This window comes from Brassica napus, chromosome C2 (assembly GCF_020379485.1).
Source record: "Brassica napus cultivar Da-Ae chromosome C2, Da-Ae, whole genome shotgun sequence".
In the NCBI taxonomy this organism is placed as follows: domain Eukaryota; kingdom Viridiplantae; phylum Streptophyta; class Magnoliopsida; order Brassicales; family Brassicaceae; genus Brassica; species Brassica napus.
In genome coordinates, this window is record NC_063445.1 from 42,046,659 (window position 1) to 42,073,114 (window position 26,456).

The window sequence follows — 26,456 nt, forward strand, 5'->3', positions numbered from 1 at the left end:
CAATACTCTGATTCGATAGTGGCTCGAGTTTCAAAGGAATATACTACATAATGTGTTCACCTTTACGAGTAAGCTCTATAAGCAGTCCATCTTATGTGTGGACTAGTATTTCAGTGGCACGAAAGCTACTGCTATTGGGAATCAGACAGAAGATACATTCTGGATATGGGGTTAAGGTGTGGGAGGATCCTTGGATTTCTACAACACTAGTTAGGCTCGCTCGTCCTTTAGCCCCAGTTTTGCACCCGAACATGAGAGTCAGCGACCTTATTAATCAAGAATCGAAGTAATGGAATGTTGGATTACTGGATGATTATGTTAGCCATGCTGATATACCTTTCATAAGGAGTTTGGCCATAAGCCCAACTCATCGCCGTGATACATTATGTTGGACCTACACTAGGAATGACTAGTACACTGTTAAATCTGGATATTGGATAGCTCGGTACTTATTAAAGACTGAGGAAGAAAAGGAGGTGTTGGAGCCAAGTATCACTAAGCTTCAAGTCTTTGCTTGGACAATAAAAGCGCCTCAAAAAATATGTCGTCTTATATGGCAATTGATCACATGTCATGTTGCAGTAATGAGGAATTTAATACGGCGTAATATGAGGTGCGATAACTAATGTTTACAATGTGGAGAACCAGAAGAATTTGTCACTTATGCCATATTCGAATGCCCACCAGCTTTACAAGCTTGGTCCCTATCAGCAACGCCAGCTTTACAAGCTTGGTCCCTATCAGCGACTCCAACAAGTCCATATATCTTTCTGGTACCGAGTATTTACGCTAATATGGATTATCTCTTCTGGAGAAAGAACATTATTCTCGAGCTAGAATTAGACAAAGATCTTTTTCCCTAGATAATCTGGTATATTTGGAAGGTCCGAAATGACAAACTCTTTGGAGGGATAGACAGGGATCCATTAAAATTAGTTCGCTATGAAGACAGTGAATGTCAAGCCTGGTTTAATGCAAAAGAGATGGTGCCACCAATTCTACAAGATCACAGTATTGAGGAACCCCAAGCCTTAAGCTTGGGTAACATATGCATGTTAGATGGGTCATGGACATCCACAGCACAGTTCAGCGGGTGTGGATGGACAGCTTTGGGAAGGTTCAACTTATGGGGACACGAAATTACATTTGACGCGAGTCTGCCTTGCACTCAGAAGTAGAAGCACTGCGATGGACGATCAAAAATATGCTTCAACATTCGACATGCCAGAGCTTTGGACCATATTGTAAGGAACTGATCGCCATGATTAAGGAGCTTCATGCTTGGCTTAGCTTTGCAACAGAATTGAAGAGGATAGAAACTCTGCAGATATGCTTTCCGGACTTCAAGATCACTCATATTCCACCACCGCAAAATCAAATTTCTGACTCTTTAGCTAGGACTGCGAGGTCTTTCCATAGAGAGCTTTGTTTTATTGGTTGTTATATTCTGGTCACCCAAACCACCTCAAGTTTGAGTAATAAAATAGCCGTTCATTGTAAAAAAAAAATAAAAAATAAATAGATCTGACTAAGGGTTCATTAATGCTTTTACACTAGCAGGTCCAAGTTTCAATTCCCGGAGAAAGCGATTTATTAAACAATTATGCAGGCTACGAAGGAAAGGCTTATAAGAGATATTCAACATGGTGCAAGTAAACTCGGCCAGACGTGATCTTCGTAGGACGGCTCAGGTGATGCAGTTAGGCGTATATTTTTATAAGGCATGTAATATTGTCGGTTGTTGGATCGTCTATGTAATATTTCTCATAATTGTAATATCATAATAAATCAGCGTTAAAAAAATAGATCTGAACCATGTAATAGTAATAAATAACCCTATTTTTTTTAAAGACATTCACAAGTACTCCCGTAATAATTGGCATATTTTCGTATTTGTTGGCATCTACCATCTAGTAGTAACTATGGTAAGTTAAGGCTTTGAATGTAGAGTCAATGCCACAAAATACATCATTCACGCGTTAATGACAGTACAAATTAACAGCAGGAATGGTAAAAATAACGCAAGTGGCATCATTATGGCCGTTACATTACAAAATTAAACTTTTAAAAAGCCATTAAACGTTAACTTATTGCAGTTACACACACGCATGACATGTTTAATATTTTACACAAAAGCCATCAAAATAGGTTAATTTTTCTATTTATTTTTTTGTCGTTAAATTTCATAAAAACTTCCACAGCCTTTTACCAAAAGGCTGTGATGAAACAGAGTATTGAAGACAATATATGAGAAAGAAATTGCATCCAGTAGGCGCCAAACGATAAACCCAAACAGTCGGGTAAACATGAAAAATAAATCTTCTGTTCTTAGCTAGCACATCAGCCTTGAGAACCACGACAGCTAGCAGCTAACAGCTAACAGAGCCGAGGTCTCCCATTGTATCCCTATGGATTTGGGAGTTCAACCAGCAAGGACCGCTTCGTGCGAGGTAAGATTGATGATGACGTTGTTGCAGAGAACTTCCAGCAATACAATCCGCTATTGTGTTACTTCCTTGGTGGACCAATGCCAAGTGAACTTCCTCAAAACACTCCAAAGCTCGTAGGACCCTTCTCGAGAGGTGGTGAAGGTTCCATGGAATGGAAGTCATAGACATAATAGCTGGAAGCCGAGAAGAAGAGATTTCAATACTGACCTTTTTAATTTTGAGATCGAACAATGCTTCAGTAGACCAAACAAGAGCTAGCATATCAGCTAATATTAAACAAATATAAAATAATAAAATTAATAAGATAAATATAAAAGTTAATCTAGCTACTTGAAATGAGAAATTGGAGAAGTGGGTCGTGGCCGAGTTATCAAATTGGCCTTTGGGTCGCTTCAAGTTTTTATTTGCGGACTGGGCCGCGACACTTTTTGACACTGCACAAATCTTCCAGAAATTACGTAAGACACCGTTATCGACCAAAATAATAACGATAATGCCACTCATTCCTCGCACATGAGAGCCTTCACTCTTCCCTAGCTAGACGACCCAATAACTTTCCGACCCTCACCATTTACCGAAAAACCACCGGCAACATTCATTATTCTTATTTCTCGGTCTGTAAACCCAGAAATCAAAAAGAAAGTCGAAATGTCCCACACGCAGTCGAAAAGTCCTGCACAATCTAGTCGAAAAGTCCTGCAGAACCAGCAGTTGTTTTCTCCTCTTTCCTCCAAATCAGAGATTATGGTATCGAAATCGAATAACACAATACCGATTGTCCGGCGGAACACTAGATCTCCCACCAATATCGCTAAACAGTCGCCACGTCGGAAATCTCCGCGGTATCCCGGTTCACTATTCCGTCCACTATTCTAAACATCAGAATTTGCTTCCACTCTTCCCTGCATGTGTACATCGATATTCGATTTCTTAACTCATGCCCTCTTCTGTTTGTATTGTTTTTCACGATTGATGACGCTCCTTTATTGTTCCTATTCTCTACTCCTGTTCTCCTCTTATTAATTCCCCTTCTGTTTATTTTTTAGTTTCTGATTCCAGCGAGGAGGGGACGAGATCATCGATACACTAGACCGTACCGAGACCAATGTCGGCTCTGGTTATTGGTCAGCTTGAGGAGTCCGAATCTTCCTATAAATTGCCTCCGAAGCTTTTGGCTTGTGGTTGTTACCCAACCAAATTGCGTCTCAATATTTACTCTAAGGCTCACGTCATCAGAACTATTGCGTCTTGTCTCCAGGGTTCGTTAGACATGGAGACTATAATGGGGTCTCGATTTGCCAGGCTATTTGAGTTGTCTGTTGCTCGTTGCCACAACTCTGCGAAGCTAATAAACAGCTTCCTCTATCGTCAGCTTCTTACCGTTCGCAAGTATGAGTTTTGGTTCCACTTTGCGACTCATACTCTTCGCTTCTCACTGGATGAGTTTCAACAAGTAACTGGGTTGAACTGCGGAGCATTTGATGCTGCCGATTCTGAAGCAGAGGACGATCCAGGTTCAACTATGTGGCATGAGCTTTTTGATACAGCGCTTGGTGACATTACGGTGCTAGACGTCCTTAAGATGCTTCACAATCCATTTCTAGCACCCTGGAAACGTGTTCATTTGGCTCTCATTGCGCTGGTTGGCGGTGTTATATGTTGCAGTAACAAATGGCTCAAGCTAACCCCGAAGTATGTCGAGATGCTTTGGGACATAGAGTACTTCTTGGAGTATCCTTGGGGTAGAGAGTCGTTCTTGAAGACTTTACCGCGTTTGTTGCCGCCTTATATTCATGAAGACCCACTGGGAGAAATGCGGCACCGGTTATCTCAACAGACCTCAGCTGCCTATGGATTCCCTTTGGCTCTTCAGTTGTTCGCTTTTGAAGCGGTGCCTTTGCTGTTGGCAAAGATTCCCATCGCACAGTCCACCGATAATTTCTTAGTTTACCCTCTCTCTTGCAAGAACATTGTGACCATTCTCAGTGTCAATGACATTGTTGAAGTCGAAGAAGATCCAACTGTAAGTTTGCAGTTCTCTCTTTGATATTTCAATAATGTTTTTTAATAAATTTTTAAGTATCTCAAACATATATTAATATCTCCAATTTTGGTTATTCTTCACTAGTTAACCGTTCAATTCATGCCTATTCCAAAAGCTGAACGATACTTGTGGTTGGACGAGGTTAAAGAAGATCGTGTGACGCATTTGGTTGAGCTGATGCTTAGTGGGCATCATTTTCAAAAATCAAATTTCCCGGGTGGAGACACTTCATTTTCCCCTGTTGGAGAGGAAAAAAAAACGCGGGCAAAGGTGTGCGTAAGGTGGACCAACCTAATGATCAACCTGTCCACCGCCGCAATCTACGCCCTCGTAAACCTGCTACAGTTATAATCGAGGACATCTCTTCATCCGAAGACAGGGAACCAGAGGCTCCTCCTTAACCAGTTAGGTGTACGCATAAAGATTTGAAGCCGTGGATAGAGCAGCAGTTCAAACAGCTGGCTAGTACCTTCCGGAAACAGATAGGAGAGTTGGGGAGAAACTTGTATTGCTGTTGCTGTGGTTTGCCTGAAGGTATCATCGACCAGACCCGCAAAAGGAAGGCAAACAATGATAATCATGGAATGTCCGGGTCTCCTAAGAGTGATGGTCCCCAAACTGAGCACACCAACCGGAAAGCAAAAAACAAAATCAGTAGTTAATACACCTGGTTTGAGAAAACATTTGTATTCTCTTAGGTTAGGCTACGTCATGGACGTTTCTGAAGAGGTACACCCTTGTGTTGATGTCTTGATTCAAAAATCTTATGTTATTTTCTATGTTGTGAGGCGGTTGGCATTTTCAGGTAAACAAGGTTCCCACCCCCTCCTACGCTGACATTGATATACGCGACGTTACTGAGGATGCCAATGTTGTGAGTCCACGATTGTATAGAACAGACGCCATTGAGGTGATGTAACCGATTTTTGTATCATTTTTACGTAAGTGTGAAGTTGGTGTACGATTATAAATATATGGTGTAACGTTTAGATGCAGAGAATTTTCGCATCAATCCCAAGAAACGATGCAAACTCTCCTAGAAAACCCTACAATGCGGTCATTGTGTATGTGGAACCTGTATTTGTTCTTCCACAGAGAAATGTGTCACCACAAAAAAAAGGGTTTCTTGTCTTTGTTTAAATTTTCATGTCCTTAGCTATTTTAATGATCAGTATGGAAGTTTTAACAACATTCATGTTGACACTGTTTGCAGAGCACTTTTAAGGAACAAACGCCTATACCTGATGCTCCCTTACCGAAGCTTTCAAAGATGACGAACATGTTAATGTCACGTGGGGTGAATAAAACCCTCACCTGTACAACTCAAGAATAAAAGCTACTGCCACAGATCCTGCAACCTCAGGCGCCAATCCGGATTGTGAAGTCCCTGTTGCATCCACCACAGATGAAGAAGGTGAGGAAGCTGTTAACCCAAACGTGAGTAATCCAAAACCTCTGTCACCAATCATTGAGCAATCAGAGTGTGGAACCCCTGCTGTGGGTAATGTCCAACCACTCTCACCCAGTGTGGAGAAAAACATGGTTGAAACCTCTAGTTTGGAGGATCCAAATCCAAGCATTGTGGTAGAGAAAGTCAGTGTCCCCTGAAAGGCTGTAGAGGCCGTTGAACATTCATCTGCCTCCCTGTTCTAGATATCGGTGGACGCGACTTCCCGATGGTGGATGATCCAAAGATAACAGTTACAGTTCCGGGTAGGTCTCCCGTCCCAACTGGAAGCCCAATCCATGTTCAAATTGATACCTCTTTGTAAAAGGAAGAAACCCGAGGGAAACCAGCCCATCCTGTGTGTGAGATGAACAACGAGGAGAATTATGTTCAGAGTGGTGGTAAACGTGTGCGCAAAATCTCCCAGAAAATAGGAGGCGTGTACACCCCAGACGCAAGGTTGAAAGGGTTGTTCAAGAGTGACAAGAAGCCAGAGTATAAGCCCTTGACGAAGCCGTCGCGAGGAGTGTTCAAGAAATTTTGTGCTATTTTGAGTGAAAACATTTCACAGTAAGTTGCATGTTATGCTATTTTCAGTGAAAACTGGATGTTACTATTTATAACTATTGTTAAAAAAAACTCGTGTTTCGTTTTAAACATGCAGGACATACCAGATCATAATCTCCAACGTTGTGACAAATTCTTTCTTCCTTCACATAGCTGAACCTCAGAAGTGGTTGTCTGACGAGGTACTTTCTTTGTACACCAAGTGTTTAATAGGAAATTTTAAGTAGATCGTTTGTAATTAAATTTTATCAATATAGTAATGGTACACAGCACATGGAAGTGATAATGAAAATGTTGTCGAGGCGTCTTGGGAATGATCTGCAAAAAAAAAAACGGATGTTAATGGCTGGCCCCTACTTTACAAAGCCCATTAAGTCAGGTTACCCTGCTTTCTTGCAAGAGGAAGATAAGTTGCATTTCAATTGTGGCATAAACATAACAAGTTATGTAACAAGAAAGAGTAGGGGAGAACTCTTAAGTTGGAATTTGGTCAGGATGTTGACATAGTGTACGCTCCAGTGAACTGGGGTTCAGACCATTGGGTGGATCTTTGTATTAACGTGGCGGTTTCACAGGTGATGATCCTTGACTCTTACCCCACACACAGTCCAACCGAATAAGAAGTCGAAGTACATATGGCTCCGGTTCTTGAATCCTTACCTTATATTCTAGAACAGTATACAGGGTTTACGAAGTACCTCAGTAATGAATCGAAATCTCGATATTACTAATGGAGCTGGTTGTTAGGTATCTATGAGAACAAAAGGACTGGCGACCGTGGACCATGTGCAGCTAAGTTCATGGAGATTCACGCTAATGGTGGTCGGAAGGAGGAGATGAGTAAGATTGATGACAGTTTGGTGGACCGGTTTCGAGAGCAGTATCAGTATGTAATGAACTGCTATGAAAAAATTGTTGGTAATGTCATAGTTGTGAACCAGGTGTGAACGAAGCAGAAGTATGTTTTTCTTAGTGGTTGTGTATGGATTCTCCCAATTTCCTTCTATATTTATTTGTTGTTTTTACCTAATTTTGGTACTCTTTGTTGTATAATTATGGTTTGCGAACTTACGTGCTATGTTTGTCTATGGTTGGTTATTTTCTTAAAGGAAAACATTGTCCATTACGTACTGTGAAGCTGAAATGTTGTGAAAATGACATAGTTATTTTCATTCACATATTGTCATACCTGAAATATTGTGAATACCAACCTCCAAACAGGTACATTTAAGGGCTCCCTACCAAATCAGAACAACATTCACTTATTGTCGCCAACCTCTTTCCTCTCTTTTGAATTTTTTTTAATTCAAACTACTTTATTTAAATTTCAAAATGAGTTAATGGATTGAAACGGTGATCTAGGCATCGGGAGATAGAACAGACAACATCTTTAATGGGTAGTGCATTATCAAAATTGGTTATCTATTAAACTTTTCCTAAAAAAAATTGAAATTTTTAAATTTACGTATTTTGACCAACAAAATGAATTTCAATATATATATAATTTGGAAAATGTGTTCAATTGGTCTCTTTATTCGGTTCGTTTATTTAATCCCAAAAAATTAAAAGAAGATCTAAATCAATTAAAAGGGGATCTAGGGTTCGGGAGATAGAAAAATCAAAAGTGAAAATGTCAAAGAGTGACAATTTCTAGGCTGTGAATTCCGACAGTATCATCTCGTCATCCTCAACCGAACAAGCGGTAAAATGCACCTGTAACCTTACGACGCATCCTGTGAGGGCCTGATCTCACTCACATTACCCTAAGAAGTGAATTACTCTTTCAAATAAGAGGTTCAGTTGTAGTATTTAGGGATCAAATTCACATGGAGCTAGGGAACCTAATAAAACTAATCAGAGTGATTAAGCTAGGTTGATTATGATGTAAATAGCATGTTTGTGAGCAAGGCAGTTGCTCGATTGATTTGATTGGGTTTTTGGTACTTATATGAAATAGCTAGACTTAGGGTTTCTATTCAGGAAATCAGGATTATAATCCTACAGATGTCTAACAAGTTGTATGCATGATATTATAGAGCTCAAACACTTATAAACAAACCGATCGGTGTTTTCTTTCTTGGTTTTTCTATTGGCCAGATATAAGTGTCGATCGATGATTTTAGAGGAATATCGATCATACACATGATCGTCGATCGATTATTCTATAGGAATATTGATCGATGTTCTTAGTCAAGCTTTACGCATGGGTAGAATTATGCTCACTAGGATTCCTAGATCAGCTTTCGCCTTACTCTAGCAATCCTAGCTCAATTAGGATGGATTCAGGGTGAGATGCAAGTGATGACTTGAGTCTTCAACTCCTAGATCAAGTTCTAGCTAGCTAAACTAGAAACACGCATTAAGGACAATCCTAATGATGAATATCACAACTTAGAAATCTGTAGTTGGGGCAAATCCCTCATAACCTATTTGAACCTTAAACCTAACAATAGAACTACTCAGACATATCTAAGTAATTCATAACAACAATTTGGTATAAAAACTGCGTAGATAAATATATAGATATTAATGGAGTACCAATCACAAATCTCTTTGGATCTTCTCTCCAAATCAGCTAAAATCCTAGAAAGCCTTTGCTCTAAAAATAAGAAAACAAGAAAGCACACTTTGCCTCTAACATGTCGGCAAGCCATAAATTTAAGGATAAAACTCGTCAGTGGTAATCTTGTAATTTGGTGAAGTCTTGGGCTCTAAGTCGTCTGGAACCAAACGGGCTTCTGCGCGCTTCGCTGTCAATCGATGTCACAGGATGTGCATCGATCGATTGTTGTTTCTAAATGTCGACCAATGGTCTTGCTCGATGGTCAGCTCGGATGTTTTCTCCAAATATCTCTAAAATGCTCCAAAATTATCACTTTCTTCCAAATCACTCTTGATCCTATAAATATACTAAATAGACTCTAAAACATAATAATTAGTTATTAAAACACTTGTAAACCATGGATAAAAGTGGGTAAAATCCATGGCCTATCAACTCCCCATGACTTACCATTTTGCCTGTCCTCAAGCAAATGACAAGCAAAATATACAGGCAGTCTCTCTGAAAGAGGTTTGAAAACAACATGGACTCACAGATTTAAAACTCAGAATTATCACCTTAGAAAATTCTAATATCAGAAGCACATTATACCATATCCTAGTCTAGCAACCAAGTACATCTAGTCAATAGCTTAGCAAATCCTCTCTGACAATCCTCTTTACCAACCTCAATTCTTGCATAAATAAAAGTGTAGGATTTACCTTGGAAGTATCGATCACAGGATGCAAGGATTCTCAAACAAGTATCTAGACCTGCAGGTAAATAAAAGTTATTTTTCTCTCTCTCTACTAATTTTTCTCTCAGTCAAAGTCTACTTATATTACAAGATCTTTGACCAAGATTGGACAGGCTTCCATGAATCAAACTTTAATGGTTTTAGGGTTTACTTTTTTGGATTGCACATCAGGGTTTATCTTGTAGGGTTTACTTTTACAGTTGCCTTTTCGGGGTTTACTTTTACGGTTAAATTTTCGGGGTTTAGGGTTTAGGGTTTAGGGTTTAGGGTTTGGGATTTAGGGCTAACGCTGAGTTGTTGCGGTTAATGGTTCAACAAAGTTTATGGACACGTCGACATTTACACTCTACTGTAATGATTTATTTAAAAAAAAAATGGTTTAGGGTGTAAACACAAGTTAAGGGTGTATAGCCTTTAATTTTAAAAGGACAACCAGAGATATCCTAAAAACTTTATTGCAGGACAAAAAAAAACATACATATAAAAATACCATAAATCCATAGTTATCAAAATACCACAAATCCATATTTAGGTGTACATATATACATAGAGGTGTACAGCCTTTAAGTTCAAAATAACAACCATCATTCCAAAAATGGCTACTTCGTTGCCCGAATAAGTTTCGTATAGATATCATGGCATGAGTTGCTTGCATGTAGTCTTCTTGTGACCTTCCATGAAACACCTGAAACACTTGTTCGCCTTCTTTTTCTTCGGCCCCTCCTACAAAGAAAATAAGTCAATATCATTGAATGTTCTATATTGCGTTTTGTCAAATATTATTTTATGGTGTACAGGGCGAGTTTTACCGGAAACTCTCCGGCTGACAGTTTCCCTTTAACACCTGGCCTTCCCTTTGATCTTTTGGTAGTTGGTGGATAAAGCTCTACCTTCAACACTTCTGGGGGAACATCAACATCCTTTGGATCTGGAACCGGTAGTATGATACCCTTTATAGTTTCAGCCCATGTTTTTTTCACATGGTAGTCTGAAACAAACATGTTGTACTCCATGTTATGATAAGAAGCAGCCGCTAAGGAGTGTCAGAATGGTAACCCAAGCATCTGGAACTCAAGGCACCAGCAAGTTCGTTTTTCCAGGTAAACAGTGCAACTGTATCCACTTGGTTTATGTGTAACTTCGAACTCCTAAGTTGAACATGGCAAAACCAGATAGCCAGTTGACAACACTAATTGTTCAACAAGTACCTTTTCGATTTCCTTTGGAATGATCCCCTTCATTTTTGTGATGTCGCACCGTCTGCTCTCAAACTATCTGGTCAACATCCGGCGGATAAACTCTAGCACGGCCATTATAGGACTATCACGCGCGGGAGAAGCACATAATTCAAAGATTCAGCAATGTTTGAAGTCATCATGTTATATCTCTCTCCGTCAAAATGTGAACGTGTCCATAATTTGCGGTCGATTTTCTCGAAATAATTCCAACATCTCCAATCCGTAAGCTTTATAAGGTCATACACCTTCTGAAATTCTGAAACTTTGAATTCTTCGCCTGCCCAGCCAACCATTGCTTTCTGCGAAAGCCCTTTGTACTTTTCCGCAACGTTTCTCTGAAGGTGTACACGGCAAATGCCATGGTGTGCACATGGGTACCATTTTTCTTTAGCTGCAAATATGGCGGCACATCTATCCAAAAGTAAGTCTAATTCACTACTATCTTCAATAATAGTGGACAACCTCTCGAAAAACCACTTACAAGAATCTGAGTTCTCGCTTTCCACTACTGCGAAAGCAATCGGGAATACGCGGGTGTCTGCGTCTTGTCCGCTGGCACTTAGTAAACACCCTTTGTATTTCCCAAACATATGTGTGTCGTCCACCACACTGGCCTTCCTCAAATGCTTCCACCCATCGATGCATGCCTTTAGTGACATGAATGCATACTTAAACCTTGTCTTTCCTTCCTTATCTACTTCGGTTTTAATATTGGTGATAGTTCCAAGATTTGCTAATTTAAGTACGTGAAAGTACTATGGTAGCATCTTGTAAAACATCTCTTATGTTCCTTGAGCAAACGCAATTGCGAGTTCTTTCACTTTCCATGCTTTCCAGTACGAGCAAGGATAGTTGAAGTCCGTACGCAGTACTTCCGGAAGTTCAAATGCACGAGGTCCACGGTGGAGTCTTTCGTATTTTGAGTGCCAAAGTGCTGCAAGTACTTTTGATATTCAATGTTTTTTGTACTGCCCTCGAACATCAGACGGGCATACACGGTCCAAAATTGCCTTCTTCACCACATACGTAGGAGAATCACCGAGTTGCTTACTCACTACCCTCCAACCACACTCTTTATCAACGGATTTCGCCGTAATGAAGCGTTTGCAATGCCTAAACTTGAGCCTGCACACCTTTGCTATTGCATATATGTGCATCGTTAGCCTGAATTGCGCTTTGTCCTTAAACATCCTTCAAACATATATATCTGAGTTCTCCCTTGCTATAGTCGACATCCTGCGGGTGGAAACTGTTTACTCCCATATCATTAAACACATGAACCACATCATTATATCCATACATTTCTGAAACTTGAATCCCTTTCATGAATTCTTCTCCACCCTGAAATTGGCCAGCTTGGGTGACAGGAGGATCAAAAAAATCATCATCATTGTACCCACTGCTAACAGTTCCACAGGTTGATATAAATTCATTTCCTTTTGTTAATCTTTCTCTACTCTGTACTTCGGGCACTTGGGTGACACGAAAATGAACAAAAGCTTCATCATTTTCCATCGCACGGTTGTGTTTGGGGGTTTTGTTTTGGTGGATTTACAAGAACAACATCAACATCTCCACCCTCAGATTCGTTAACTTCGCTGATAGATTGACGAACAAAATCAACATCATCTTCCAGACCACGGTTGTCTTTGTTGATAGTTTTTGCTGGAGTTACAAGAACAACATCGACACAATCGACGATTTCTGTAGCGTCATTGTGTGGACAACTAACGGGTGGAGAGGTAGATATATTACCTCTTCCTTTGGGGAATGTTTGTCCACAACAATCTTCGGCACCTAGGGCGATAGGAGATTGATCAAAATCATCATCATAATCTTCCATCGCAGGGGTGTGTTTGTGGTTTTGTTTAGGTGGAGTAACAAGTACAACATCAACACTTTCACCGGTAAGTCTTTCTTCGGTGTAGGCACAGCTAACCCTTGAGGAGTTCAATATATTACCTCTTCCTTTGCTGAAAGTTGGAGAGCTAGATATATTATCAACATCAACACTTTCACCGGTATCGCTTTCTTCGGTGACGCAGAGCTAACGGTTCGAGAGGTACATAAATAGTCTGTTGCATCATCTGTGTCTTCTTCACAACATCTACTCTTAAAATGCGGTGTCCTTGTTTTAGATCCACCTGTACAATTTGATCCTCGGCCTCTACGAGCCCCCGGTTTGCGAGATCATTGGCCTCTATGACCCCTCATTCCAGAACGGTGATGCCCATTGAGAGCAGACCGTCCACCACTACCGCCTACAACTGGACCTCCATCATCATCTTTATCATCATCTGTCACACAATCATTTCGAACATAATCATGCCACCAATTGAAGTCATATTCGAAATCATCATCTTCATCTTCTCAAATGTCATCTCCCTTACCTTTTTCCTTGTCAACTTCCATTACTCCAAACCCCGCTTCAGTCACATATCCCTTGCTTTTTCGGCGGTCCACTACGATTTCTTGACAAGTTTCTTCAATGTCAACTTCCTTGGAATTTCCCTTCTCCTCTACCACACCTACAGAAGTAATGCATGTGTTATCCTCCGTACTTTTTCCCATGTCCACTACCATATCATCTCAAAAACTCATCCCCTTTTCTCGTTCATTACAGGTTTGATAAGGAAGACTATCTGAACCGGGAATAATGACACTACCTACTTAAACAGATTCTCCGCTTTTTTATTATCCGTGGATTTCTCATACACCGGCTTGGTCGTCCATGAGTTACCTCCGTAAGCTGCTTCAAGTGCTCCTACGTGCCTCAAAAAAACTAAGTCTTCATCCACAATCCCGACGGATCCAGTCACTTGCGATGCAATTACTCGTTCAGACCTTAGAAATATTCTTTCTCCTCCAACAAACTCTCTAAATGTAACGAATACATTAACAGATTTGTCGGCCCTCTGAAGAGCTTTAAAGATTTTGTAATCAGTGTATGTTAATATATGAACGGGTGCAGCCCCTTTACCAACCATATCACTCTCGTCATCATTAAGCCAATACCTCATTTCAGCAAATATTTCCCTTTCCAAAAGACCATATTCTCTAAGAATCCGATCTTTCAATCTGTCAGCGCCTCTGATTCCCGAGCTATCAACTGCTCTACCCATTCTATCATTATTTATCTTGAAATCCCAAGAACCAGTATCATACATTATCCACCGCCCAGCCATAACGACAATGTACGAATTGGCGACACCTACACACGAATTACAAGTAATCGTTTAATTTATAATCACAAAAAATGCAGAAAATCAACTAACAGTCGTGTAGATTAGGATTATAACGCGTTACTCTCGCTGCTATTATTACCGATTTCCTTCCCTTTACCACTATAGCTTGTGCCACGGCTACAGCTTCCGTTTTCAGTTTCCATCAATTTCAGCTCTGGTGAATGCATCTCTGCGAAATCAGACTCACAACACTTCCTCTTCTATTAGAGTACTGATATATTATCCACCAAACTTATATGAAGTCTCAAAAATCAGAGTTAAACAAAATCACATCTTAATTTATTAATTAAATGGACAAAAGTACATTATACAATTTGACGGGAAAGTAATGTTACCGATAACAAAGGTCACCGGAATTGCAGATAGCTGGTTACTCTCGCACATGTGGGGAAGCCAATAAACATGGGTCGCAACAAGTTATGGGGTCGCTTTCTCAAGGTTTCTACATAAGTTTTTTGGGTCAAAATTCGCTAAGTTTATGGGTCAAAAGGCCAAAAATGTCATAGATTATTTCTCTTTCCACTAGGTATGCAACCCGAAATTAAAACTTGTTGCCACCAAGCCCACAATTAAAAACTTCACGCGACCCAATCAAAAAACGGACTCTACTTGAAATCGATAAAACTATTGGGACTGAAAATTATGAAACCTCAATAATTTTTTGAAAACTTAAATCTTAAATATAAAGATTATCTATCTATACAAGTAGAATCCCTAATAGAATGTAGTCATTTATTTACCAACTTATTTACAATGGCATGCCACTCATTTATTTTAGTTTTCAACTATTAATTAAAATCATTTTCTATATTTTCTACTTTTTAATACAAAAATATCAAACAAGATTTACCTACAATCACTCCGCTATGTAAGTTCATTTTCATTAATAGTAGTCATTTAAAGTTAGCAATAATTGATACGCATAAATGTACCAAATTTAACTTTTCTTTTTGTTTAATTCCTCAAATATCTAAAATGTCAAGAAGACTCAATCCCTATGGGATGTTCTTTTATTTTAGTGTTTATTGGTAAAACCAATTTAAGTAATAAGTTAGGTAAACTTGCGTAGTTATTGTTCAATTGATAACATATGTATAAAATAATTAAAATATTTTAAGAACACGTTTCATTTATCGTTTCTTTATCAAAATCTAAGGTATGATGTTCAATATAAAGTTCTGACTTTTACAGATTTTCATCTTTATTAGAAATTTCCTAATCTAAAATATATTCAATATCAAATATTAATATTTATTAACATCTTTTGAAAATCTAAAAAAAATTGAGAATAAAACTCATTATGCTCATTGTATACTTATCTAAAACTATTAAATGAAATAAATAAAATTTCAGAAATCAAATGAAATCTATAAATTTCAGATTTCAAATAAAATCTATAAAATTTTAGAAATTGCTGGAGCCGAAAATATATAGTTTATGTTAAATACAATTTATTAAGAAACAAAAAAAAATTAGCTTGCGGATCAGATTGAAAAATTTTATGTTAGAAAAAAAAATCATGCACTATGAAAATTTATATATTGAAATTATGTGCATGATTATTCATATATTGTATACCCCAGTAGCAAAAATTATACACTTTAAAAATAAAATATATAAAGTATGTACAAATTTTGATTTTTATTTACATTTTTTGATAAAAAAAATAATTAATCCCGCACTTTCAAAATCTAGTTTGAAACTTTAATCTTTAAGGTTTTGAGATTGGTTTTGGAGTAGATAAAACCTAATATATGAAGAAAACAAATCTCACTATGTAGTAATAACTAATAATTATATTCATGCATACCAAATTTATCATGCATTTTTATTACAATTGTGAAAGCTAAGACAATACCTAATTTAAAGTTACAGGTTGTGGCAAGAAACATAATTTGACTAAATATCAAGGATAGAGTTTTGTTATGATTTGAAAAGAAAACATTGACTAAAACAAAAATGGGTGTTGGGCCTGATTTAGCATATCTCTCGACATAAATCGCGAATGATGGAGATCGACCTAAGAGCGATTTCAAGAGCAAATACCTGTCCCATAAATGTTTGACAAAGGAAGACAGGCCCAATATCAAAGTAAGAATCGAGCTGGACTTAGTCAAGAAGATCCTTCGCGATCTAAGGGAACGGTTAGACGACCGACGGCTACATAACGGAGAAAGAGAAAAAGAGAAGGACTACTCGAAACCCTAGACACATACATATTACATACGACCTCGACCTTGACCTCTCACTTTCAATATTTTTGTCTTAGTTCTTAGTCATTGTAATCCCATTTCCCTATAACCACAGTATTCAATCAATATATGTCAAAAGTCCATTTTGTCAACCAGAATCTGATTACATTGTTGTGTTCTGAGGATATCATTGCCATCATTAATTTTTTTTTCCTAATCATTTACAAACAATCACTACCAAATACCTAGTGTGTTTTTTAGGATCCACATTTTGCCACCGTCTGTGGAGAATACAAACGAATAACATCTTTGCTAAGGATCTGATATAAGGTTCCTAAGTGATATACCATGGATTTGATCAATTTTCATCCATGGTATATAAGTGTTTTACTATCTATATATTATATATTATATCCTATTAGGTACGTTTTCGGGTTCAGGAGTATCGTGGAGTAAAGTGATGATTATGGAGCATTTAGGAGCTTAAAAGAGATTTCATCCGAACTGACCATTAGAGGTCGATACGAAGAAGAAGCAATCGTTCAATGCACATCCAGTGCCGTCGATCGATACAGAAGAGAAGCCTTGACGATTCAAGATTATGATCGATCGATGTACATCTTGTACCATCGATCGATGTCGAGACGCGAGATGTGCGACTTGGTTCCAGCCGACTTTAAACCCAAGGCTTCACCAAATTACAAGATTACCCCTGACGAGTTTTTAACCTAATAGTTATATACTTGCCTAAGTGTTAGGAGGCAAGAGAGCTTTTGGCCACTATTGTATTCTTATTTTCAGCACAGAGTTTTAGGAGAGAAAATCATAGAGAGTATTGTGATTGGAACTCCATTTATTCATCTATTCTACTCTATGCAGTTTTTATCTATATTTTGTGTCATGATTTGCTTAGCTATGTCTGAGTAGTTCACTTGTTAGATTCAGGGTTCAAATAGGTTAGATGGATTAGCCCCAACTATAGATTTGCTAAGTTGTGATATTCATTGATTGATTGTTCATTAATGCTTGTTTTAGCCTTGCTAACTAGAACATGAACCTAGGAATTAGCATGAGTCAAGCATTCTTGACCATCATGTCCTGAATCTAATCTGTCATGCTAGAACTGCTAGAGAGATGCTAACCGATGATCTAGGAGACTAGTGAGCATTATCAAGCTGCGCCAAGGGCTTAGCTAGAAGCATCGAACAATATTGTCTTGTGACAATCGATCGATATTGCGAAAGGTGTATCGATCGATATCCCTATAGGATCATCGATCGACACTTTCTTGTGATCAAAAGACGACAGTTGAGATCCAAGATCTTGTTAGTTAACCAGTGAAACATTGCCATCGCTGATCACTGTGATTAAGGAGTTGAGCTCTAATATATCATGCATGCAACTGTTAGGCATCTATAGGATTATAATCTCCAACACCTGAATAGAAACCCTGCATCTAATATCTTCCAATAAGTTACACCCCCAATCATCTTGTTAGTCGAGCAATAGACTTTCTCAATTAGGATTGCTATTTACTTTTAACCATAAAACAACACACTTAGAATTAATAATTTGACTAGATTTAATAGGTTCCCTAGCTCCTTGTGGATTTGATCCCTAAGTACTGCAACTGAACCCCTTATTTGGGAGAGTAATTCACTCCTTAGGGTAATTTGAGTGGTATCAAATTTGGCGCCGTTGCCGGGGAGCTTTGATCGCCATTAGATTTAGTGTTATTAATTCTTATTCTTTTCCCTACCCCCCATTCTGACACAAATTTTTTTTTTGTCTTTTCAGGTGCATGCCCAGCTGTACCTGAAGCAACAAGGACAAACACCTGCTATTCTCAGAAGATCCTGCTCACTTGGAACGAACGATCCACAAAGACCAACGTTCCACATCGCTCGACGCAGTAACTTTCACGTCGACCGATTCTCACACCCAACCGTCGACCGACACCCGACCTTCATCGTCAACCGATCGACATCGTTCGACATCGATCGATACTACACCGCGTACATCGATCGATCATCAGTCGCGAAACATGGTTACGATTGTTATTCTCAGACATGACAAGAATGGAAACCTATATGACCAGGATGGTCATCTACGTAATGCAACATGTCAGAAATTAGACGCTCAGGGGAATGTAATCCCCGATACTGATGCTACAGGAGCTGCTCAAGCTGTAGAAGAGGCTGCTCGACCAAGGGCACTAGCTGACTACAATCGTCCAGATGAGTACTACGCCAACAGATCAGCTATTCGACTTCCAGAGATTCAGATGCAGAATTTCGAGCTGAAGCCTCAGTACTACACATTCGTGTCGCAGATACCCTACTCTGGGTTACCGCACGAGCATCCTATGGACCATCTAGAGAGGTTCGAGGATCTTATCGCTGCTATTCGTATGGATGGAGTCCCCGAGGACTACCTATTGTGCAAGCCCTTCAAGTATTCTCTGACTGGAGAAGCGATGCACTGGCTTAAGCAGCTACCCACAGGATCTCTAACATCCTGGGCCGACATCAAGACTGCTTTCTTACGAAACTTCTTCGATGAGGCCCGCGCTGAAGACTTGAGGAGCAAAATTGCTACATTCGCGCAGGAGACTGGAGAGTCTATCAAAGATGCGTGGATCAGATTCAAGTTTTTCCAGCGAGACTGTCCACACCATGGATTCAACGAAATGCAACTGCTGAGCACTTTCTTCAGAGGTATCGCCTTGAGGTATCAGATGGCTCTTGATACAGCTAGCGAGGAAAACTTCAACACCAGGAATCCAGTGGAAGCTTTGAGACTGATAGAAAATCTAGCAAACAGCAGCAGCACCAAGAACAGTGACTTTGAGAGGAAGAAGTCTGTTGCATCCCTTGGGAAAGAGCAGATGGACGAAGTTAGAGCAAAGTTAGATGTGGTTCATGAGCTTCTTAGGAAGCAGGTTTGCTCAGCTGAAGGAGAAGTAGCTGTAGACATGGAAGGAGAAGAAGATGTGAACTACATTGGAGGTATTGGATTTCAGAGGTCTGGAAACCAGGGTGGAAACAGAAACTACTATGGCAATGGTCAGAAGAGTAACCAGAGTTCACGGTTTCAGAAACCTTTCAGCAACAACAGCAGAGGCTATCGAAACTCATTTTACCAGAATCCACCACCACAGACTCAGGAAAGCAAGATTGAAGCAATGCTTGACAGAGTTCTGGAAGGACAACAACAACTCACTGTGAACTTCAATGGGAAGATAGATTCCGCCAACAACAGTCTAAACACAAGAATTGAGACCTTAGGGACCCAGGTGAGGAAGCTTGAAATGCAAGTGGTTCAGACTGGAGACATTGTAAAGAGGCAACAAGCCTTGGCTAGAGAGGCAGGAGTTGAGAAAGCAAAACACCACGTAAATGCCATCATAGATGATGATTTCTGGCAAGTGGTGAAGCATGAGAAGCTTGGAAAAGGAGACTTCGAAGTTGAAAGCTCCATGAGTTTCGGCGGATCACAATGGTGTCGACCTATGTCAATGGATGCACATCGCTCGACAGACCCTGACGAAGATCGATCGACGGATTACTCTAACCATCAATCGACGTCATTTGCTAAATCGACTGCGGAGTGTAGTGCAGTTTGGATCATGGCTCGTGAGGAATTCGCAGAAAAACATCCTCACCCACCCTCCCCTTTCTACGTCAAAATCGATCGACGGCATGAGCCAGCAGTCGACCGACAGAGAGAGACTGATATCGATCGACCCCCTCACCTCCCATCGATCGACGGAAACCTCTCCCCTACCGAGTGCGATTACCATCTATTGATACTGACCGAATCAACGCACTCAGACCACCACCTAAATCTTTAGCAAACCCATCAGAACCTACAACCAACCCTTCAGACACTATACCAGAGCCTATGAAAGTTGATGAGGCAACTGAAGGAAGAAGGTTAAGGAAAAGAAAGGAGAAGATTCCTAAGAACCTTAAGAGGGAAGCTAATGAAAAGGAGATGGATGGTTTCACTAAGAGAGTCCTCAGAATCCCAGTGGAGAAACCTTTTGATGAAGTTTATTACACACACCGGTTGTGGATGTTCTTCAGAGAGACTAAGGAGACTGAGGAGGACATTAGGAGAATGCTTCATCATGTCAGGGAAATGATGAAACTAAGGATCACATTGAAGAAGAAGAGTGATCCTGGGAAGTTTGCAATACCATGTGTGGTGAAGGGTATTGAATTTCCCCATGCACTTTGTGACACAGGAGCATCAGTCAGCATACTACCTAAGGTTATGGCAGACCAGCTGGGTCTGAAAATAGAGCCTTCATCAGAATCTTTCACCTTCGTGGACCTTTCAGAAAGAAGCTTAGGAGGCATCATAAGAGACCTTGAGGTACAGATTGGTAATGCCCTTGTCCCAGTAGATTTTCACGTCCTGGACATCAAGCTTAACTGGAACTCTTCACTTCTGCTTGGAAGAGCTTTCCTGGCTACAGTAGGAGCTGTATGTGACATGAACACCAACATATTGTGTCTGACACTAATAAATCCAGACGTCCCCTATGACCTAGTTCAAATTGTGAGACAACAGGTCAACCTCGCAGAGCTTGGAAATGATCTTGGCTACATTGCAGCATGCCATTGTGGAGCAGAGTACGAAACAGAGTATTCAGAATCGATCGACACTCACACTGCATCATCGATCGATTCCAATGAGTCACCGACGACCGATGAACACTATCCCACGTCGCTCGATGGGAATCAACCGGTAGACCACTTCACATTACCAGATCAGTGTTATACAGACTTTGCCTTTCAACAACCCAACAAAAGAGGATGTGATGACTATTCAATAGGCAGTTGGGCAGACAGTGGATTCCATGAAAGTTTTGTAGTAGAGACTGTAATTCCTTCATCCAATAACGATCCTACTAAGGAGTATGATGAGGATTACTAGAAGGAAAGAGCTATAGAGATTGCTATGCAGGATGATAGATATTCAAGCCATTCCTTCAACAACACGCCTCCACCATTGATCGACAGAGTCTACTCAGCATCGGTCGATACCCACCTTCATCCAGCAAACGATCTTATGCATCGATCGATACCACACCAGGTGCATCGATCGATACCACACCAGGTACATCGATCGATATTAAAGCCGCCGCCTTTGAAAAGGAGAAAGGGAATATTCCAATTCCAAGTAGGTTTACCAATACCTATATAAGGACTTTTGCACCCCAGATTACTTCTCACGACACCATAGCAGAAAAGATGAATGATCCCACAAACAAGTCAGAAGGAACATCAAGGAAGAGCATTCGATTCAAAAACCCTAATTCAGCAGACAAACGTCTACCATCGATCGATACTCCAGTATCAACATCGATCGATTCTCATTCTAAACCTGAACTTTCTTTATTTATTAAGAAGAATATGAGTATTGATTACGGTTTTCTAACTCCTGATGAATTTGGTATTTTCAGGTACCCAGATGGCCATGCAAGAGCTATGGATGGGAGAATTCTACAAGTATCCAGAGAGGACATAGCAGATATTCTTCAGTTGGCCAATAGACCAGACAACTTGTTTATGCAGCAACGCAGCATTCCAGACAACATCCCAGCTGTTCCAGACGAACATCCAAGGGCCGACACAACAAAAATTGGTTCACACCAATCTTGCCAACCAGTAGGCCAAACATCGATCGACAAGGATGCTCTTACATCGTTCGACAAGGCTCCTTCACCATCGATCGACAGACGTTACGAATGTGGACATCGCGCTTATGACATCTATGGAGCCAGAAAGTTCATATGGGAACAGAAGGACGAATATGGTGTCTACAGAGATGAGTCTGGATATGCAAGGAGCGTAGCTGGTGAGATGATCCCTGTTACCAAGGACAACATAAGAAAAATTCTGGAGAGAGCATCCCTATTTGAGGAGAGTCACATATGTCTTCCCGAACATGCCACTTCTTTAACACCTACAAAACTGGCACCAGAGATCTACACCAAGGATGAGATTAATGAGATGGTGACTAGTATTTGTGGAGCTCAGGAAAAACTAGGAGATGAACTCAAGACATTGGTAGATGACACTTATCAACCTTTGGACAGAGGTTACAATGAGCTTTTCAGAAGTATGGCAGAGATGAGGACAGAGATTGAGAGTATGCAGCACATTCTTGAGAAAGAAGCTACGAGATCACCATCGATCGACGCCAACAAAGCAACATCGATCGACGTCAAGCCACAAACATCCCAGATTCCTGCAGAACCGGAAAGTTTGGCAGAGAAAAAGGATGAATGGGGGATCGCATGCATCAACATGAAGATTAACGACGTATACAACCCTCTCAACAACAACGTGGACTGGTTAAGCACGAGAATTGATCTGCTACAGCAAGATTTGGACACCATTCGCAAGAAGGACCAACAACCAGCCACATCGATCGATATCTGCACCATCACATCGATCGACAGTAAGTTCGCAGCCATGGAAGATAGGTTACAAACATACGAGGATATGCATGACCGTTTCACCTCACCTATCATGCGATACTTGGACACCTTGTCTACACAGATGATGAATGTCCAGAGGGACATTGGCACGCTTAATGATCAACGTGATTTTCATGAAGAATGTTCAACATCGATCGATAGGTTCCGTAGGGCATCGCTCGACGTCAAGAAACCTACAGAACATCTTCCCTACACAGCAGCGGAAGTTGATCAGATCACATCAAAGATTTACACAGCTATAGACACCATGGAGGACCGGTTTGAGAAGCAGTGTGATGACATCTACTCAAGACATTGGTAGATGACACTTATCAACCTTTGGACAGAGGTTACAATGAGCTTTTCAGAAGTATGGCAGAGATGAGGACAGAGATTGAGAGTATGCAGCACATTCTTGAGAAAGAAGCTACGAGATCACCATCGATCGACGCCAACAAAGCAACATCGATCGACGTCAAGCCACAAACATCCCAGATTCCTGCAGAACCGGAAAGTTTGGCTGAGAAAAAGGATGAATGGGGGATCGCATGCATCAACATGAATATTAACGACGTATACAACCCTCTCAACAACAACGTGGACTGGTTAAGCACGAGAATTGATCTGCTACAGCAAGATTTGGACACCATTCGCAAGAAGGACCAACAACCAGCCACATCGATCGATATCTGCACCATCACATCGATCGACAGTAAGTTCGCAGCCATGGAAGATAGGTTACAAACATACGAGGATATGCATGACCGTTTCACCTCACCTATCATGCGATACTTGGACACCTTGTCTACACAGATGATGAATGTCCAGAGGGACATTGGCACGCTTAATGATCAACGTGATTTTCATGAAGAATGTTCAACATCGATCGATAGGTTCCGTAGGGCATCGCTCGACGTCAAGAAACCTACAGAACATCTTCCCTACACAGCAGCGGAAGTTGATCAGATCACATCAAAGATTTACACAGCTATAGACACCATGGAGGACCGGTTTGAGAAGCAGTGTGATGACATATACTCAAAGCCATTCAGAGGCAATTCGCATCTCAACACCATATATCAGCATCGATCGACAGAGAACGCTCCAAATCGATCGACAGTAAGGCACCAGCATCGACCGATAAACACTTGATTGCATCGATCGATACCACGTCTACACCAGACGCCGAGCAGCTGATACAAAATAAAATGGAGTCAATGCATGAGAAACTGAACGAGCTATCAGCATACGCCTACGACAAGATAGGATGGCATCAGTTCAGCATTGAAAACACACAAGAAAGGCTACAGAACATCTCAAATGCAATACAAAAGATGGATGAGAGATGGACCAGAAATGATGAGGCCACAAGAAGTTTCATTGCAGCTTGGTCCAGAATGTGCAGAGATGAGGTGGATGCTTGTTTCCCAACAAGTAGCTGTATTTCCACCAACTAGCCACACACCTCCACAGTCAAGCTAAACGACTATAACAAAGCGCTGAGTGGGAGGCAACCCACAATTAGGCAATTTTAATTGGTTTTTTAGTTACTAGTATTTACTTTCGTTTTCATTCTTTCAGATTTATTGCAAGACCCAAGTAGGATGATCACCATATCGACCGTGGACAAGACATCGACATCGATCAACCTACAATCACATACGACGATCGATGCATACCGATGCACATCGATCGATTCCCACTCCGGTCATGTTTATCTTCCTAACTTGTTACATTGAGTACTTATGATTTAGTTTCCACCATAACTCCGACTGTGTTACACTGGGACAATGTAATTTAGGTCTGGGGGGAAGTTTACTGATATAATTTATTCTGATTTTTATAAAAAAAAATTTAATAAATTATGCTTAGCTATGTGAAAGGGACTATGATCTTATTATTGATTTATACTTGAATGTCTAACCACTCTTTAGCATCATTCTACAGTTACTGATTGCAGATAGTACTAAAGATGCTAAAGTAGATCAACCTATCAACTATACACACTTGCCTTGATTGTTTGAAGGAACCAAAGCTGGCCTCCAATACTAAACCTAACATAATGGCTTGTCTTGGGGCTTGGTATACATGGGATCGGATTCTTCAGACAAGTCTGGAAGGTAACGCCTTGTGTAGATTCATTTATCACATTTCCTCTCTCTATTTCGACCCTAGAGTAGTTAGTTATCTAAAAAAAAAAAAAAAAGAATCCGAAATTTTTTACTTAATTAGGACTTAGGATTTAGTTAGGAGGAATCTGAACAGGACTTGGTGGCTAAAACCATTAAGGCTTGATTCATAAAGATTCCAATAAAAGAATTCGAACGGGAGTTGGAGGCGGCAGCCTTCAAGGCTCACTTCACAAAGAATTCTTGGATATAGGTCAAAAAGAAGTGAACAGGGCTTGGTGGTAACCACCATTAAGTCTTGATTCATGGAAGCCTGTCCAATCTTGGTCACTGATCTTGCAATATAAGCAGACTTTGACTCAAGAGGGAAATTAGAGAGAGAGAATTTATGAACTAACTTTTACCTGCAGTTCCAGATACTTGTCTGAAAATCCTTGCATCATGTGGTCGATACTCCCAAGGTAAAGCATTCACTTTTTTATTTATGCTAAGAAATGAGGTTAGTAGAGGAGAATGTCAGACATGATTTGCTGAGTTGTAGACTAATTGAATTTGGTTGCTAAGTTAGGATAATGTATAATGTGCTTTTGTGATTAGGATTTTTTAGATGTGGTTTGCGAAATTGTAGAGGTGATGATTTCTGTGTTTTAAATCTATAAGTCCCTCCTGTTTTCAAACCTCTTTCAGAGAGAATGCCTGTTTGTTTTGCTTGAGGACAAGCAAAAGGGTAAGTCTGGGGGAGTTGATATACCATGGATTTGACCCATTTTCATCCATGGTATATAAGTGTTTTACTATATATATATATTATATATTATATCATATTAGGTATGTTTTCGGGTTCATTTAGGAGCTTAAAAGAGATTTCATCCGAGCTGGCCATTAGAGGTTGATACGAAGAAGAAGCAATCGTTCGATGCACATCCAATGCCGTCGATCGATACAGAAGAGAAGCCTCGACGATTGAGATTATGATCGATCGATGTCGAGACGCAAGATGCGCGACTTGGTTCCAGCCGACTTTAAACCCAAGGCTTCACCAAATTACAAGATTACCCCTGACGAGTTTTTAACCTAATAGTTATATACTTGCCTAAGTGTTAGGAGGCAAGAGAGCTTTTGGCCACTATTGTATTCTTATTTTCAGCACAGAGTTTTAGGAGAGAAAATCATAGAGAGTATTGTGATTGGAACTCCATTTATTCATCTATTCTACTCTATGCAGTTTTTATCTATATTTTGTGTCATGATTTGCTTAGCTATGTCTGAGTAGTTCACTTGTTAGATTCAGGGTTCAAATAGGTTAGATGGATTAGCCCCAACTATAGATTTGCTAAGTTGTGATATTCATTGAT

At 40.1% G+C, this 26,456-nt stretch overlaps 1 non-coding gene across 1 annotated transcript; it reads right to left on the reverse strand.

Moving 5' to 3' along the window:
* Nucleotides 1-19,053: 19,053 nt before the first annotated feature.
* Nucleotides 19,054-19,161, reverse strand: LOC125582792. Its single transcript, XR_007320244.1, has one exon. It is a non-coding gene; the product is annotated as a small nucleolar RNA R71 (small nucleolar RNA).
* Between the last annotated feature and the right edge of the window lie 7,295 nt (nucleotides 19,162-26,456).